General features: G+C 51.5%; 17 non-coding genes across 17 annotated transcripts; all 17 read left to right on the forward strand.

Annotated features, from left to right (window-relative positions):
- Positions 1–56: 56 nt before the first annotated feature.
- trnaq-uug (transfer RNA glutamine (anticodon UUG)) lies at positions 57–128 on the forward strand. Its single transcript has one exon. It is a non-coding gene; the product is annotated as a tRNA-Gln (tRNA).
- Positions 129–1,326: 1,198 nt separating this feature from the next.
- trnaq-cug (transfer RNA glutamine (anticodon CUG)) lies at positions 1,327–1,398 on the forward strand. The gene has a single exon. It is a non-coding gene; the product is annotated as a tRNA-Gln (tRNA).
- A 262-nt stretch (positions 1,399–1,660) lies between these two features.
- Positions 1,661–1,732, forward strand: trnaq-uug (transfer RNA glutamine (anticodon UUG)). The gene has a single exon. It is a non-coding gene; the product is annotated as a tRNA-Gln (tRNA).
- Positions 1,733–2,930: 1,198 nt separating this feature from the next.
- On the forward strand, positions 2,931–3,002 carry trnaq-cug (transfer RNA glutamine (anticodon CUG)). Its single transcript has one exon. It is a non-coding gene; the product is annotated as a tRNA-Gln (tRNA).
- Positions 3,003–3,264: 262 nt separating this feature from the next.
- Positions 3,265–3,336, forward strand: trnaq-uug (transfer RNA glutamine (anticodon UUG)). The gene has a single exon. It is a non-coding gene; the product is annotated as a tRNA-Gln (tRNA).
- Positions 3,337–4,534: 1,198 nt separating this feature from the next.
- trnaq-cug (transfer RNA glutamine (anticodon CUG)) lies at positions 4,535–4,606 on the forward strand. The gene has a single exon. It is a non-coding gene; the product is annotated as a tRNA-Gln (tRNA).
- A 262-nt stretch (positions 4,607–4,868) lies between these two features.
- On the forward strand, positions 4,869–4,940 carry trnaq-uug (transfer RNA glutamine (anticodon UUG)). Its single transcript has one exon. It is a non-coding gene; the product is annotated as a tRNA-Gln (tRNA).
- A 1,198-nt stretch (positions 4,941–6,138) lies between these two features.
- On the forward strand, positions 6,139–6,210 carry trnaq-cug (transfer RNA glutamine (anticodon CUG)). Its single transcript has one exon. It is a non-coding gene; the product is annotated as a tRNA-Gln (tRNA).
- A 262-nt stretch (positions 6,211–6,472) lies between these two features.
- trnaq-uug (transfer RNA glutamine (anticodon UUG)) lies at positions 6,473–6,544 on the forward strand. Its single transcript has one exon. It is a non-coding gene; the product is annotated as a tRNA-Gln (tRNA).
- A 1,198-nt stretch (positions 6,545–7,742) lies between these two features.
- Positions 7,743–7,814, forward strand: trnaq-cug (transfer RNA glutamine (anticodon CUG)). Its single transcript has one exon. It is a non-coding gene; the product is annotated as a tRNA-Gln (tRNA).
- A 262-nt stretch (positions 7,815–8,076) lies between these two features.
- On the forward strand, positions 8,077–8,148 carry trnaq-uug (transfer RNA glutamine (anticodon UUG)). Its single transcript has one exon. It is a non-coding gene; the product is annotated as a tRNA-Gln (tRNA).
- Positions 8,149–9,346: 1,198 nt separating this feature from the next.
- On the forward strand, positions 9,347–9,418 carry trnaq-cug (transfer RNA glutamine (anticodon CUG)). Its single transcript has one exon. It is a non-coding gene; the product is annotated as a tRNA-Gln (tRNA).
- A 262-nt stretch (positions 9,419–9,680) lies between these two features.
- On the forward strand, positions 9,681–9,752 carry trnaq-uug (transfer RNA glutamine (anticodon UUG)). The gene has a single exon. It is a non-coding gene; the product is annotated as a tRNA-Gln (tRNA).
- A 1,198-nt stretch (positions 9,753–10,950) lies between these two features.
- trnaq-cug (transfer RNA glutamine (anticodon CUG)) lies at positions 10,951–11,022 on the forward strand. Its single transcript has one exon. It is a non-coding gene; the product is annotated as a tRNA-Gln (tRNA).
- Positions 11,023–11,284: 262 nt separating this feature from the next.
- On the forward strand, positions 11,285–11,356 carry trnaq-uug (transfer RNA glutamine (anticodon UUG)). The gene has a single exon. It is a non-coding gene; the product is annotated as a tRNA-Gln (tRNA).
- Positions 11,357–12,554: 1,198 nt separating this feature from the next.
- On the forward strand, positions 12,555–12,626 carry trnaq-cug (transfer RNA glutamine (anticodon CUG)). Its single transcript has one exon. It is a non-coding gene; the product is annotated as a tRNA-Gln (tRNA).
- Positions 12,627–12,888: 262 nt separating this feature from the next.
- trnaq-uug (transfer RNA glutamine (anticodon UUG)) lies at positions 12,889–12,960 on the forward strand. The gene has a single exon. It is a non-coding gene; the product is annotated as a tRNA-Gln (tRNA).
- The last annotated feature ends 967 nt before the right edge of the window (positions 12,961–13,927 follow it).

A 13,927-nucleotide genomic window follows, 5' to 3' on the forward strand; every position in this document is an offset into this window, starting at 1 on the left:
GTTGCTGCAAGTGTGAATGCAGGAAAGCTCAGGTTGCCTGAGGCCGCAGCACTGCTGGTTCCGTGGTGTAATGGCTAGCACTCTGGACTTTGAATCCAGCGATCCGAGTTCGAATCTCGGCGGAACCTCGACTTGCTTCGTCCCGGCCCTTGTTGAATTTGGGACGTGCGAGTGAAATCTGCCTACGGGCCAATTGTAAGAGCCGCCCTTTTAGCACCTTTGAGTCAGATCTCATCACATTTCTGCCAGAATGGGAGGCACAGGATGATGCCAATCCCGAGGTGGAGTCTTAAGCTCGTCACTGGGTGCCTGCTTTTGCTCTCTCCTGAACCACGGATGTGTTTTCTTCGAAGGACACAGCATTAAGAGACAAGCTGCAGTCAAGCGGTGTTGTTTTTGGAGCTCCTCTCTGTGTTCCACAGGCAGCTGGTGAAAAGGTGACAGGAATTGAAATGAGGCGCATGCTGGACAGGTGCTCTTTTCTTTCATTTGATTAAACAATTCACAGTTTGCCAAACAATTCACAGTAACAGCTGGACACAGAGAAACAGCAATTTTACCAGGGAGAGGAGCAGCAAAGCCAGGCCCCAAGCCCTACCATTCAACCAGTTTTCAGGGAAACCAGGAACCTCAAATCCCAGTTTCAATCACTACAAAACGGTAACAATGACATTTGTACATACAAGACAGTCCGACGACATAAAAAACACTGCATACAATACAGAGTCCCGGAAAGCCAGGGACACGTGCTCTTGAACACAATCCGTCTGAGATCTCACTTTGCTTAAAAGCATTGCTCATCGCAGCGCTGACACAGCGATGGCCGCCGGTAAGGGAGAGAAACAGCAGCGGTGCTGTTTGAAAAGGCAGCTGTACTGCAGATGTGCCACTTGTCCTACAGCTGTACTTAGCAGAAGGCTAACTGTGAGGTGAGAAAGCTGAAGCCAAAGTGAAATGCTGGCGAGGCGATTGTCCAGCAGCTTGAAAGTTTGCCAGTGAGAGAGATTAGCGAGCAGTAGCCCGGCTCAGAGTTGTTCATGGCCAACAGCAACCCTGCTCCCGCTGAGAAACTAGGTTTCGTGGACAGGTTGGCATATCTGGCACGGCCCGAAAACTTCGGCAAAGTGGATTTCGGAGGCGAGGGCGACCGGCCTTACAGGGCAGCAGGCCGAGACAGCGTGGTTGCACTTGTGAAAGACCGAGTGCACGAGCTGCTGGATCAGCAGATCCACAGTTGCCATTGTGATCCTTGTCGTTGCTGTTCACCCGCTTGACGAATGAGGCAAACATCCTTGAGCAGTGATTCGGCAGCCCCTGCTATCTCAGGGTTCCATGGTGTAATGGTGAGCACTCTGGACTCTGAATCCAGCGATCCGCGTTCAAATCTCGGTGGAGCCTTCTTTCTGGCAGCGTGAGCGATTGTCTTCGACAAAACTGTGGGTTTCACAAATTCCCACACCCATGATGGAAGTGGGCTGGTTTTCACCTTGCCACAGTGTTTGCGATGCTCCTGCGACAAGCGCACGATCTGCTTTTGCTCTGCCCTGTACCACGCAAGTATTCCCTGCCAAGGACGCAGCATCAAGAGACCAGATTCTGAGAGCGTTGCTGCAAGTGTGAATGCAGGAAAGCTCAGGCTGCCTGAGGCCGCAGCACTGCTGGTTCCGTGGTGTAATGGCTAGCACTCTGGACTTTGAATCCAGCGATCCGAGTTCGAATCTCGGCGGAACCTCGACTTGCTTCGTCCCGGCCCTTGTTGAATTTGGGACGTGCGAGTGAAATCTGCCTACGGGCCAATTGTAAGAGCCGCCCTTTTAGCACCTTTGAGTCAGATCTCATCACATTTCTGCCAGAATGGGAGGCACAGGATGATGCCAATCCCGAGGTGGAGTCTTAAGCTCGTCACTGGGTGCCTGCTTTTGCTCTCTCCTGAACCACGGATGTGTTTTCTTCGAAGGACACAGCATTAAGAGACAAGCTGCAGTCAAGCGGTGTTGTTTTTGGAGCTCCTCTCTGTGTTCCACAGGCAGCTGGTGAAAAGGTGACAGGAATTGAAATGAGGCGCATGCTGGACAGGTGCTCTTTTCTTTCATTTGATTAAACAATTCACAGTTTGCCAAACAATTCACAGTAACAGCTGGACACAGAGAAACAGCAATTTTACCAGGGAGAGGAGCAGCAAAGCCAGGCCCCAAGCCCTACCATTCAACCAGTTTTCAGGGAAACCAGGAACCTCAAATCCCAGTTTCAATCACTACAAAACGGTAACAATGACATTTGTACATACAAGACAGTCCGACGACATAAAAAACACTGCATACAATACAGAGTCCCGGAAAGCCAGGGACACGTGCTCTTGAACACAATCCGTCTGAGATCTCACTTTGCTTAAAAGCATTGCTCATCGCAGCGCTGACACAGCGATGGCCGCCGGTAAGGGAGAGAAACAGCAGCGGTGCTGTTTGAAAAGGCAGCTGTACTGCAGATGTGCCACTTGTCCTACAGCTGTACTTAGCAGAAGGCTAACTGTGAGGTGAGAAAGCTGAAGCCAAAGTGAAATGCTGGCGAGGCGATTGTCCAGCAGCTTGAAAGTTTGCCAGTGAGAGAGATTAGCGAGCAGTAGCCCGGCTCAGAGTTGTTCATGGCCAACAGCAACCCTGCTCCCGCTGAGAAACTAGGTTTCGTGGACAGGTTGGCATATCTGGCACGGCCCGAAAACTTCGGCAAAGTGGATTTCGGAGGCGAGGGCGACCGGCCTTACAGGGCAGCAGGCCGAGACAGCGTGGTTGCACTTGTGAAAGACCGAGTGCACGAGCTGCTGGATCAGCAGATCCACAGTTGCCATTGTGATCCTTGTCGTTGCTGTTCACCCGCTTGACGAATGAGGCAAACATCCTTGAGCAGTGATTCGGCAGCACCTGCTATCTCAGGGTTCCATGGTGTAATGGTGAGCACTCTGGACTCTGAATCCAGCGATCCGCGTTCAAATCTCGGTGGAGCCTTCTTTCTGGCAGCGTGAGCGATTGTCTTCGACAAAACTGTGGGTTTCACAAATTCCCACACCCATGATGGAAGTGGGCTGGTTTTCACCTTGCCACAGTGTTTGCGATGCTCCTGCGACAAGCGCACGATCTGCTTTTGCTCTGCCCTGTACCACGCAAGTATTCCCTGCCAAGGACGCAGCATCAAGAGACCAGATTCTGAGAGCGTTGCTGCAAGTGTGAATGCAGGAAAGCTCAGGTTGCCTGAGGCCGCAGCACTGCTGGTTCCGTGGTGTAATGGCTAGCACTCTGGACTTTGAATCCAGCGATCCGAGTTCGAATCTCGGCGGAACCTCGACTTGCTTCGTCCCGGCCCTTGTTGAATTTGGGACGTGCGAGTGAAATCTGCCTACGGGCCAATTGTAAGAGCCGCCCTTTTAGCACCTTTGAGTCAGATCTCATCACATTTCTGCCAGAATGGGAGGCACAGGATGATGCCAATCCCGAGGTGGAGTCTTAAGCTCGTCACTGGGTGCCTGCTTTTGCTCTCTCCTGAACCACGGATGTGTTTTCTTCGAAGGACACAGCATTAAGAGACAAGCTGCAGTCAAGCGGTGTTGTTTTTGGAGCTCCTCTCTGTGTTCCACAGGCAGCTGGTGAAAAGGTGACAGGAATTGAAATGAGGCGCATGCTGGACAGGTGCTCTTTTCTTTCATTTGATTAAACAATTCACAGTTTGCCAAACAATTCACAGTAACAGCTGGACACAGAGAAACAGCAATTTTACCAGGGAGAGGAGCAGCAAAGCCAGGCCCCAAGCCCTACCATTCAACCAGTTTTCAGGGAAACCAGGAACCTCAAATCCCAGTTTCAATCACTACAAAACGGTAACAATGACATTTGTACATACAAGACAGTCCGACGACATAAAAAACACTGCATACAATACAGACTCCCGGAAAGCCAGGGACACGTGCTCTTGAACACAATCCGTCTGAGATCTCACTTTGCTTAAAAGCATTGCTCATCGCAGCGCTGACACAGCGATGGCCGCCGGTAAGGGAGAGAAACAGCAGCGGTGCTGTTTGAAAAGGCAGCTGTACTGCAGATGTGCCACTTGTCCTACAGCTGTACTTAGCAGAAGGCTAACTGTGAGGTGAGAAAGCTGAAGCCAAAGTGAAATGCTGGCGAGGCGATTGTCCAGCAGCTTGAAAGTTTGCCAGTGAGAGAGATTAGCGAGCAGTAGCCCGGCTCAGAGTTGTTCATGGCCAACAGCAACCCTGCTCCCGCTGAGAAACTAGGTTTCGTGGACAGGTTGGCATATCTGGCACGGCCCGAAAACTTCGGCAAAGTGGATTTCGGAGGCGAGGGCGACCGGCCTTACAGGGCAGCAGGCCGAGACAGCGTGGTTGCACTTGTGAAAGACCGAGTGCACGAGCTGCTGGATCAGCAGATCCACAGTTGCCATTGTGATCCTTGTCGTTGCTGTTCACCCGCTTGACGAATGAGGCAAACATCCTTGAGCAGTGATTCGGCAGCCCCTGCTATCTCAGGGTTCCATGGTGTAATGGTGAGCACTCTGGACTCTGAATCCAGCGATCCGCGTTCAAATCTCGGTGGAGCCTTCTTTCTGGCAGCGTGAGCGATTGTCTTCGACAAAACTGTGGGTTTCACAAATTCCCACACCCATGATGGAAGTGGGCTGGTTTTCACCTTGCCACAGTGTTTGCGATGCTCCTGCGACAAGCGCACGATCTGCTTTTGCTCTGCCCTGTACCACGCAAGTATTCCCTGCCAAGGACGCAGCATCAAGAGACCAGATTCTGAGAGCGTTGCTGCAAGTGTGAATGCAGGAAAGCTCAGGTTGCCTGAGGCCGCAGCACTGCTGGTTCCGTGGTGTAATGGCTAGCACTCTGGACTTTGAATCCAGCGATCCGAGTTCGAATCTCGGCGGAACCTCGACTTGCTTCGTCCCGGCCCTTGTTGAATTTGGGACGTGCGAGTGAAATCTGCCTACGGGCCAATTGTAAGAGCTGCCCTTTTAGCACCTTTGAGTCAGATCTCATCACATTTCTGCCAGAATGGGAGGCACAGGATGATGCCAATCCCGAGGTGGAGTCTTAAGCTCGTCACTGGGTGCCTGCTTTTGCTCTCTCCTGAACCACGGATGTGTTTTCTTCGAAGGACACAGCATTAAGAGACAAGCTGCAGTCAAGCGGTGTTGTTTTTGGAGCTCCTCTCTGTGTTCCACAGGCAGCTGGTGAAAAGGTGACAGGAATTGAAATGAGGCGCATGCTGGACAGGTGCTCTTTTCTTTCATTTGATTAAACAATTCACAGTTTGCCAAACAATTCACAGTAACAGCTGGACACAGAGAAACAGCAATTTTACCAGGGAGAGGAGCAGCAAAGCCAGGCCCCAAGCCCTACCATTCAACCAGTTTTCAGGGAAACCAGGAACCTCAAATCCCAGTTTCAATCACTACAAAACGGTAACAATGACATTTGTACATACAAGACAGTCCGACGACATAAAAAACACTGCATACAATACAGAGTCCCGGAAAGCCAGGGACACGTGCTCTTGAACACAATCCGTCTGAGATCTCACTTTGCTTAAAAGCATTGCTCATCGCAGCGCTGACACAGCGATGGCCGCCGGTAAGGGAGAGAAACAGCAGCGGTGCTGTTTGAAAAGGCAGCTGTACTGCAGATGTGCCACTTGTCCTACAGCTGTACTTAGCAGAAGGCTAACTGTGAGGTGAGAAAGCTGAAGCCAAAGTGAAATGCTGGCGAGGCGATTGTCCAGCAGCTTGAAAGTTTGCCAGTGAGAGAGATTAGCGAGCAGTAGCCCGGCTCAGAGTTGTTCATGGCCAACAGCAACCCTGCTCCCGCTGAGAAACTAGGTTTCGTGGACAGGTTGGCATATCTGGCACGGCCCGAAAACTTCGGCAAAGTGGATTTCGGAGGCGAGGGCGACCGGCCTTACAGGGCAGCAGGCCGAGACAGCGTGGTTGCACTTGTGAAAGACCGAGTGCACGAGCTGCTGGATCAGCAGATCCACAGTTGCCATTGTGATCCTTGTCGTTGCTGTTCACCCGCTTGACGAATGAGGCAAACATCCTTGAGCAGTGATTCGGCAGCCCCTGCTATCTCAGGGTTCCATGGTGTAATGGTGAGCACTCTGGACTCTGAATCCAGCGATCCGCGTTCAAATCTCGGTGGAGCCTTCTTTCTGGCAGCGTGAGCGATTGTCTTCGACAAAACTGTGGGTTTCACAAATTCCCACACCCATGATGGAAGTGGGCTGGTTTTCACCTTGCCACAGTGTTTGCGATGCTCCTGCGACAAGCGCACGATCTGCTTTTGCTCTGCCCTGTACCACGCAAGTATTCCCTGCCAAGGACGCAGCATCAAGAGACCAGATTCTGAGAGCGTTGCTGCAAGTGTGAATGCAGGAAAGCTCAGGCTGCCTGAGGCCGCAGCACTGCTGGTTCCGTGGTGTAATGGCTAGCACTCTGGACTTTGAATCCAGCGATCCGAGTTCGAATCTCGGCGGAACCTCGACTTGCTTCGTCCCGGCCCTTGTTGAATTTGGGACGTGCGAGTGAAATCTGCCTACGGGCCAATTGTAAGAGCCGCCCTTTTAGCACCTTTGAGTCAGATCTCATCACATTTCTGCCAGAATGGGAGGCACAGGATGATGCCAATCCCGAGGTGGAGTCTTAAGCTCGTCACTGGGTGCCTGCTTTTGCTCTCTCCTGAACCACGGATGTGTTTTCTTCGAAGGACACAGCATTAAGAGACAAGCTGCAGTCAAGCGGTGTTGTTTTTGGAGCTCCTCTCTGTGTTCCACAGGCAGCTGGTGAAAAGGTGACAGGAATTGAAATGAGGCGCATGCTGGACAGGTGCTCTTTTCTTTCATTTGATTAAACAATTCACAGTTTGCCAAACAATTCACAGTAACAGCTGGACACAGAGAAACAGCAATTTTACCAGGGAGAGGAGCAGCAAAGCCAGGCCCCAAGCCCTACCATTCAACCAGTTTTCAGGGAAACCAGGAACCTCAAATCCCAGTTTCAATCACTACAAAACGGTAACAATGACATTTGTACATACAAGACAGTCCGACGACATAAAAAACACTGCATACAATACAGAGTCCCGGAAAGCCAGGGACACGTGCTCTTGAACACAATCCGTCTGAGATCTCACTTTGCTTAAAAGCATTGCTCATCGCAGCGCTGACACAGCGATGGCCGCCGGTAAGGGAGAGAAACAGCAGCGGTGCTGTTTGAAAAGGCAGCTGTACTGCAGATGTGCCACTTGTCCTACAGCTGTACTTAGCAGAAGGCTAACTGTGAGGTGAGAAAGCTGAAGCCAAAGTGAAATGCTGGCGAGGCGATTGTCCAGCAGCTTGAAAGTTTGCCAGTGAGAGAGATTAGCGAGCAGTAGCCCGGCTCAGAGTTGTTCATGGCCAACAGCAACCCTGCTCCCGCTGAGAAACTAGGTTTCGTGGACAGGTTGGCATATCTGGCACGGCCCGAAAACTTCGGCAAAGTGGATTTCGGAGGCGAGGGCGACCGGCCTTACAGGGCAGCAGGCCGAGACAGCGTGGTTGCACTTGTGAAAGACCGAGTGCACGAGCTGCTGGATCAGCAGATCCACAGTTGCCATTGTGATCCTTGTCGTTGCTGTTCACCCGCTTGACGAATGAGGCAAACATCCTTGAGCAGTGATTCGGCAACCCCTGCTATCTCAGGGTTCCATGGTGTAATGGTGAGCACTCTGGACTCTGAATCCAGCGATCCGCGTTCAAATCTCGGTGGAGCCTTCTTTCTGGCAGCGTGAGCGATTGTCTTCGACAAAACTGTGGGTTTCACAAATTCCCACACCCATGATGGAAGTGGGCTGGTTTTCACCTTGCCACAGTGTTTGCGATGCTCCTGCGACAAGCGCACGATCTGCTTTTGCTCTGCCCTGTACCACGCAAGTATTCCCTGCCAAGGACGCAGCATCAAGAGACCAGATTCTGAGAGCGTTGCTGCAAGTGTGAATGCAGGAAAGCTCAGGTTGCCTGAGGCCGCAGCACTGCTGGTTCCGTGGTGTAATGGCTAGCACTCTGGACTTTGAATCCAGCGATCCGAGTTCGAATCTCGGCGGAACCTCGACTTGCTTCGTCCCGGCCCTTGTTGAATTTGGGACGTGCGAGTGAAATCTGCCTACGGGCCAATTGTAAGAGCTGCCCTTTTAGCACCTTTGAGTCAGATCTCATCACATTTCTGCCAGAATGGGAGGCACAGGATGATGCCAATCCCGAGGTGGAGTCTTAAGCTCGTCACTGGGTGCCTGCTTTTGCTCTCTCCTGAACCACGGATGTGTTTTCTTCGAAGGACACAGCATTAAGAGACAAGCTGCAGTCAAGCGGTGTTGTTTTTGGAGCTCCTCTCTGTGTTCCACAGGCAGCTGGTGAAAAGGTGACAGGAATTGAAATGAGGCGCATGCTGGACAGGTGCTCTTTTCTTTCATTTGATTAAACAATTCACAGTTTGCCAAACAATTCACAGTAACAGCTGGACACAGAGAAACAGCAATTTTACCAGGGAGAGGAGCAGCAAAGCCAGGCCCCAAGCCCTACCATTCAACCAGTTTTCAGGGAAACCAGGAACCTCAAATCCCAGTTTCAATCACTACAAAACGGTAACAATGACATTTGTACATACAAGACAGTCCGACGACATAAAAAACACTGCATACAATACAGAGTCCCGGAAAGCCAGGGACACGTGCTCTTGAACACAATCCGTCTGAGATCTCACTTTGCTTAAAAGCATTGCTCATCGCAGCGCTGACACAGCGATGGCCGCCGGTAAGGGAGAGAAACAGCAGCGGTGCTGTTTGAAAAGGCAGCTGTACTGCAGATGTGCCACTTGTCCTACAGCTGTACTTAGCAGAAGGCTAACTGTGAGGTGAGAAAGCTGAAGCCAAAGTGAAATGCTGGCGAGGCGATTGTCCAGCAGCTTGAAAGTTTGCCAGTGAGAGAGATTAGCGAGCAGTAGCCCGGCTCAGAGTTGTTCATGGCCAACAGCAACCCTGCTCCCGCTGAGAAACTAGGTTTCGTGGACAGGTTGGCATATCTGGCACGGCCCGAAAACTTCGGCAAAGTGGATTTCGGAGGCGAGGGCGACCGGCCTTACAGGGCAGCAGGCCGAGACAGCGTGGTTGCACTTGTGAAAGACCGAGTGCACGAGCTGCTGGATCAGCAGATCCACAGTTGCCATTGTGATCCTTGTCGTTGCTGTTCACCCGCTTGACGAATGAGGCAAACATCCTTGAGCAGTGATTCGGCAGCCCCTGCTATCTCAGGGTTCCATGGTGTAATGGTGAGCACTCTGGACTCTGAATCCAGCGATCCGAGTTCAAATCTCGGTGGAGCCTTCTTTCTGGCAGCGTGAGCGATTGTCTTCGACAAAACTGTGGGTTTCACAAATTCCCACACCCATGATGGAAGTGGGCTGGTTTTCACCTTGCCACAGTGTTTGCGATGCTCCTGCGACAAGCGCACGATCTGCTTTTGCTCTGCCCTGTACCACGCAAGTATTCCCTGCCAAGGACGCAGCATCAAGAGACCAGATTCTGAGAGCGTTGCTGCAAGTGTGAATGCAGGAAAGCTCAGGCTGCCTGAGGCCGCAGCACTGCTGGTTCCGTGGTGTAATGGCTAGCACTCTGGACTTTGAATCCAGCGATCCGAGTTCGAATCTCGGCGGAACCTCGACTTGCTTCGTCCCGGCCCTTGTTGAATTTGGGACGTGCGAGTGAAATCTGCCTACGGGCCAATTGTAAGAGCTGCCCTTTTAGCACCTTTGAGTCAGATCTCATCACATTTCTGCCAGAATGGGAGGCACAGGATGATGCCAATCCCGAGGTGGAGTCTTAAGCTCGTCACTGGGTGCCTGCTTTTGCTCTCTCCTGAACCACGGATGTGTTTTCTTCGAAGGACACAGCATTAAGAGACAAGCTGCAGTCAAGCGGTGTTGTTTTTGGAGCTCCTCTCTGTGTTCCACAGGCAGCTGGTGAAAAGGTGACAGGAATTGAAATGAGGCGCATGCTGGACAGGTGCTCTTTTCTTTCATTTGATTAAACAATTCACAGTTTGCCAAACAATTCACAGTAACAGCTGGACACAGAGAAACAGCAATTTTACCAGGGAGAGGAGCAGCAAAGCCAGGCCCCAAGCCCTACCATTCAACCAGTTTTCAGGGAAACCAGGAACCTCAAATCCCAGTTTCAATCACTACAAAACGGTAACAATGACATTTGTACATACAAGACAGTCCGACGACATAAAAAACACTGCATACAATACAGAGTCCCGGAAAGCCAGGGACACGTGCTCTTGAACACAATCCGTCTGAGATCTCACTTTGCTTAAAAGCATTGCTCATCGCAGCGCTGACACAGCGATGGCCGCCGGTAAGGGAGAGAAACAGCAGCGGTGCTGTTTGAAAAGGCAGCTGTACTGCAGATGTGCCACTTGTCCTACAGCTGTACTTAGCAGAAGGCTAACTGTGAGGTGAGAAAGCTGAAGCCAAAGTGAAATGCTGGCGAGGCGATTGTCCAGCAGCTTGAAAGTTTGCCAGTGAGAGAGATTAGCGAGCAGTAGCCCGGCTCAGAGTTGTTCATGGCCAACAGCAACCCTGCTCCCGCTGAGAAACTAGGTTTCGTGGACAGGTTGGCATATCTGGCACGGCCCGAAAACTTCGGCAAAGTGGATTTCGGAGGCGAGGGCGACCGGCCTTACAGGGCAGCAGGCCGAGACAGCGTGGTTGCACTTGTGAAAGACCGAGTGCACGAGCTGCTGGATCAGCAGATCCACAGTTGCCATTGTGATCCTTGTCGTTGCTGTTCACCCGCTTGACGAATGAGGCAAACATCCTTGAGCAGTGATTCGGCAGCCCCTGCTAGCTCAGGGTTCCATGGTGTAATGGTGAGCACTCTGGACTCTGAATCCAGCGATCCGAGTTCAAATCTCGGTGGAGCCTTCTTTCTGGCAGCGTGAGCGATTGTCTTCGACAAAACTGTGGGTTTCACAAATTCCCACACCCATGATGGAAGTGGGCTGGTTTTCACCTTGCCACAGTGTTTGCGATGCTCCTGCGACAAGCGCACGATCTGCTTTTGCTCTGCCCTGTACCACGCAAGTATTCCCTGCCAAGGACGCAGCATCAAGAGACCAGATTCTGAGAGCGTTGCTGCAAGTGTGAATGCAGGAAAGCTCAGGCTGCCTGAGGCCGCAGCACTGCTGGTTCCGTGGTGTAATGGCTAGCACTCTGGACTTTGAATCCAGCGATCCGAGTTCGAATCTCGGCGGAACCTCGACTTGCTTCGTCCCGGCCCTTGTTGAATTTGGGACGTGCGAGTGAAATCTGCCTACGGGCCAATTGTAAGAGCTGCCCTTTTAGCACCTTTGAGTCAGATCTCATCACATTTCTGCCAGAATGGGAGGCACAGGATGATGCCAATCCCGAGGTGGAGTCTTAAGCTCGTCACTGGGTGCCTGCTTTTGCTCTCTCCTGAACCACGGATGTGTTTTCTTCGAAGGACACAGCATTAAGAGACAAGCTGCAGTCAAGCGGTGTTGTTTTTGGAGCTCCTCTCTGTGTTCCACAGGCAGCTGGTGAAAAGGTGACAGGAATTGAAATGAGGCGCATGCTGGACAGGTGCTCTTTTCTTTCATTTGATTAAACAATTCACAGTTTGCCAAACAATTCACAGTAACAGCTGGACACAGAGAAACAGCAATTTTACCAGGGAGAGGAGCAGCAAAGCCAGGCCCCAAGCCCTACCATTCAACCAGTTTTCAGGGAAACCAGGAACCTCAAATCCCAGTTTCAATCACTACAAAACGGTAACAATGACATTTGTACATACAAGACAGTCCGACGACATAAAAAACACTGCATACAATACAGAGTCCCGGAAAGCCAGGGACACGTGCTCTTGAACACAATCCGTCTGAGATCTCACTTTGCTTAAAAGCATTGCTCATCGCAGCGCTGACACAGCGATGGCCGCCGGTAAGGGAGAGAAACAGCAGCGGTGCTGTTTGAAAAGGCAGCTGTACTGCAGATGTGCCACTTGTCCTACAGCTGTACTTAGCAGAAGGCTAACTGTGAGGTGAGAAAGCTGAAGCCAAAGTGAAATGCTGGCGAGGCGATTGTCCAGCAGCTTGAAAGTTTGCCAGTGAGAGAGATTAGCGAGCAGTAGCCCGGCTCAGAGTTGTTCATGGCCAACAGCAACCCTGCTCCCGCTGAGAAACTAGGTTTCGTGGACAGGTTGGCATATCTGGCACGGCCCGAAAACTTCGGCAAAGTGGATTTCGGAGGCGAGGGCGACCGGCCTTACAGGGCAGCAGGCCGAGACAGCGTGGTTGCACTTGTGAAAGACCGAGTGCACGAGCTGCTGGATCAGCAGATCCACAGTTGCCATTGTGATCCTTGTCGTTGCTGTTCACCCGCTTGACGAATGAGGCAAACATCCTTGAGCAGTGATTCGGCAGCCCCTGCTATCTCAGGGTTCCATGGTGTAATGGTGAGCACTCTGGACTCTGAATCCAGCGATCCGAGTTCAAATCTCGGTGGAGCCTTCTTTCTGGCAGCGTGAGCGATTGTCTTCGACAAAACTGTGGGTTTCACAAATTCCCACACCCATGATGGAAGTGGGCTGGTTTTCACCTTGCCACAGTGTTTGCGATGCTCCTGCGACAAGCGCACGATCTGCTTTTGCTCTGCCCTGTACCACGCAAGTATTCCCTGCCAAGGACGCAGCATCAAGAGACCAGATTCTGAGAGCGTTGCTGCAAGTGTGAATGCAGGAAAGCTCAGGCTGCCTGAGGCCGCAGCACTGCTGGTTCCGTGGTGTAATGGCTAGCACTCTGGACTTTGAATCCAGCGATCCGAGTTCGAATCTCGGTGGAACCTCGACTTGCTTCGTCCCGGCCCTTGTTGAATTTGGGACGTGCGAGTGAAATCTGCCTACGGGCCAATTGTAAGAGCCGCCCTTTTAGCACCTTTGAGTCAGATCTCATCACATTTCTGCCAGAATGGGAGGCACAGGATGATGCCAATCCCGAGGTGGAGTCTTAAGCTCGTCACTGGGTGCCTGCTTTTGCTCTCTCCTGAACCACGGATGTGTTTTCTTCGAAGGACACAGCATTAAGAGACAAGCTGCAGTCAAGCGGTGTTGTTTTTGGAGCTCCTCTCTGTGTTCCACAGGCAGCTGGTGAAAAGGTGACAGGAATTGAAATGAGGCGCATGCTGGACAGGTGCTCTTTTCTTTCATTTGATTAAACAATTCACAGTTTGCCAAACAATTCACAGTAACAGCTGGACACAGAGAAACAGCAATTTTACCAGGGAGAGGAGCAGCAAAGCCAGGCCCCAAGCCCTACCATTCAACCAGTTTTCAGGGAAACCAGGAACCTCAAATCCCAGTTTCAATCACTACAAAACGGTAACAATGACATTTGTACATACAAGACAGTCCGACGACATAAAAAACACTGCATACAATACAGAGTCCCGGAAAGCCAGGGACACGTGCTCTTGAACACAATCCGTCTGAGATCTCACTTTGCTTAAAAGCATTGCTCATCGCAGCGCTGACACAGCGATGGCCGCCGGTAAGGGAGAGAAACAGCAGCGGTGCTGTTTGAAAAGGCAGCTGTACTGCAGATGTGCCACTTGTCCTACAGCTGTACTTAGCAGAAGGCTAACTGTGAGGTGAGAAAGCTGAAGCCAAAGTGAAATGCTGGCGAGGCGATTGTCCAGCAGCTTGAAAGTTTGCCAGTGAGAGAGATTAGCGAGCAGTAGCCCGGCTCAGAGTTGTTCATGGCCAACAGCAACCCTGCTCCCGCTGAGAAACTAGGTTTCGTGGACAGGTTGGCAT

Source organism: Chiloscyllium plagiosum, unplaced genomic scaffold, assembly GCF_037043375.1.
Source record: "Chiloscyllium plagiosum isolate Xiang-an unplaced genomic scaffold, Cpla_swu_hap1 HiC_scaffold_44, whole genome shotgun sequence".
Taxonomy (NCBI): domain Eukaryota; kingdom Metazoa; phylum Chordata; class Chondrichthyes; order Orectolobiformes; family Hemiscylliidae; genus Chiloscyllium; species Chiloscyllium plagiosum.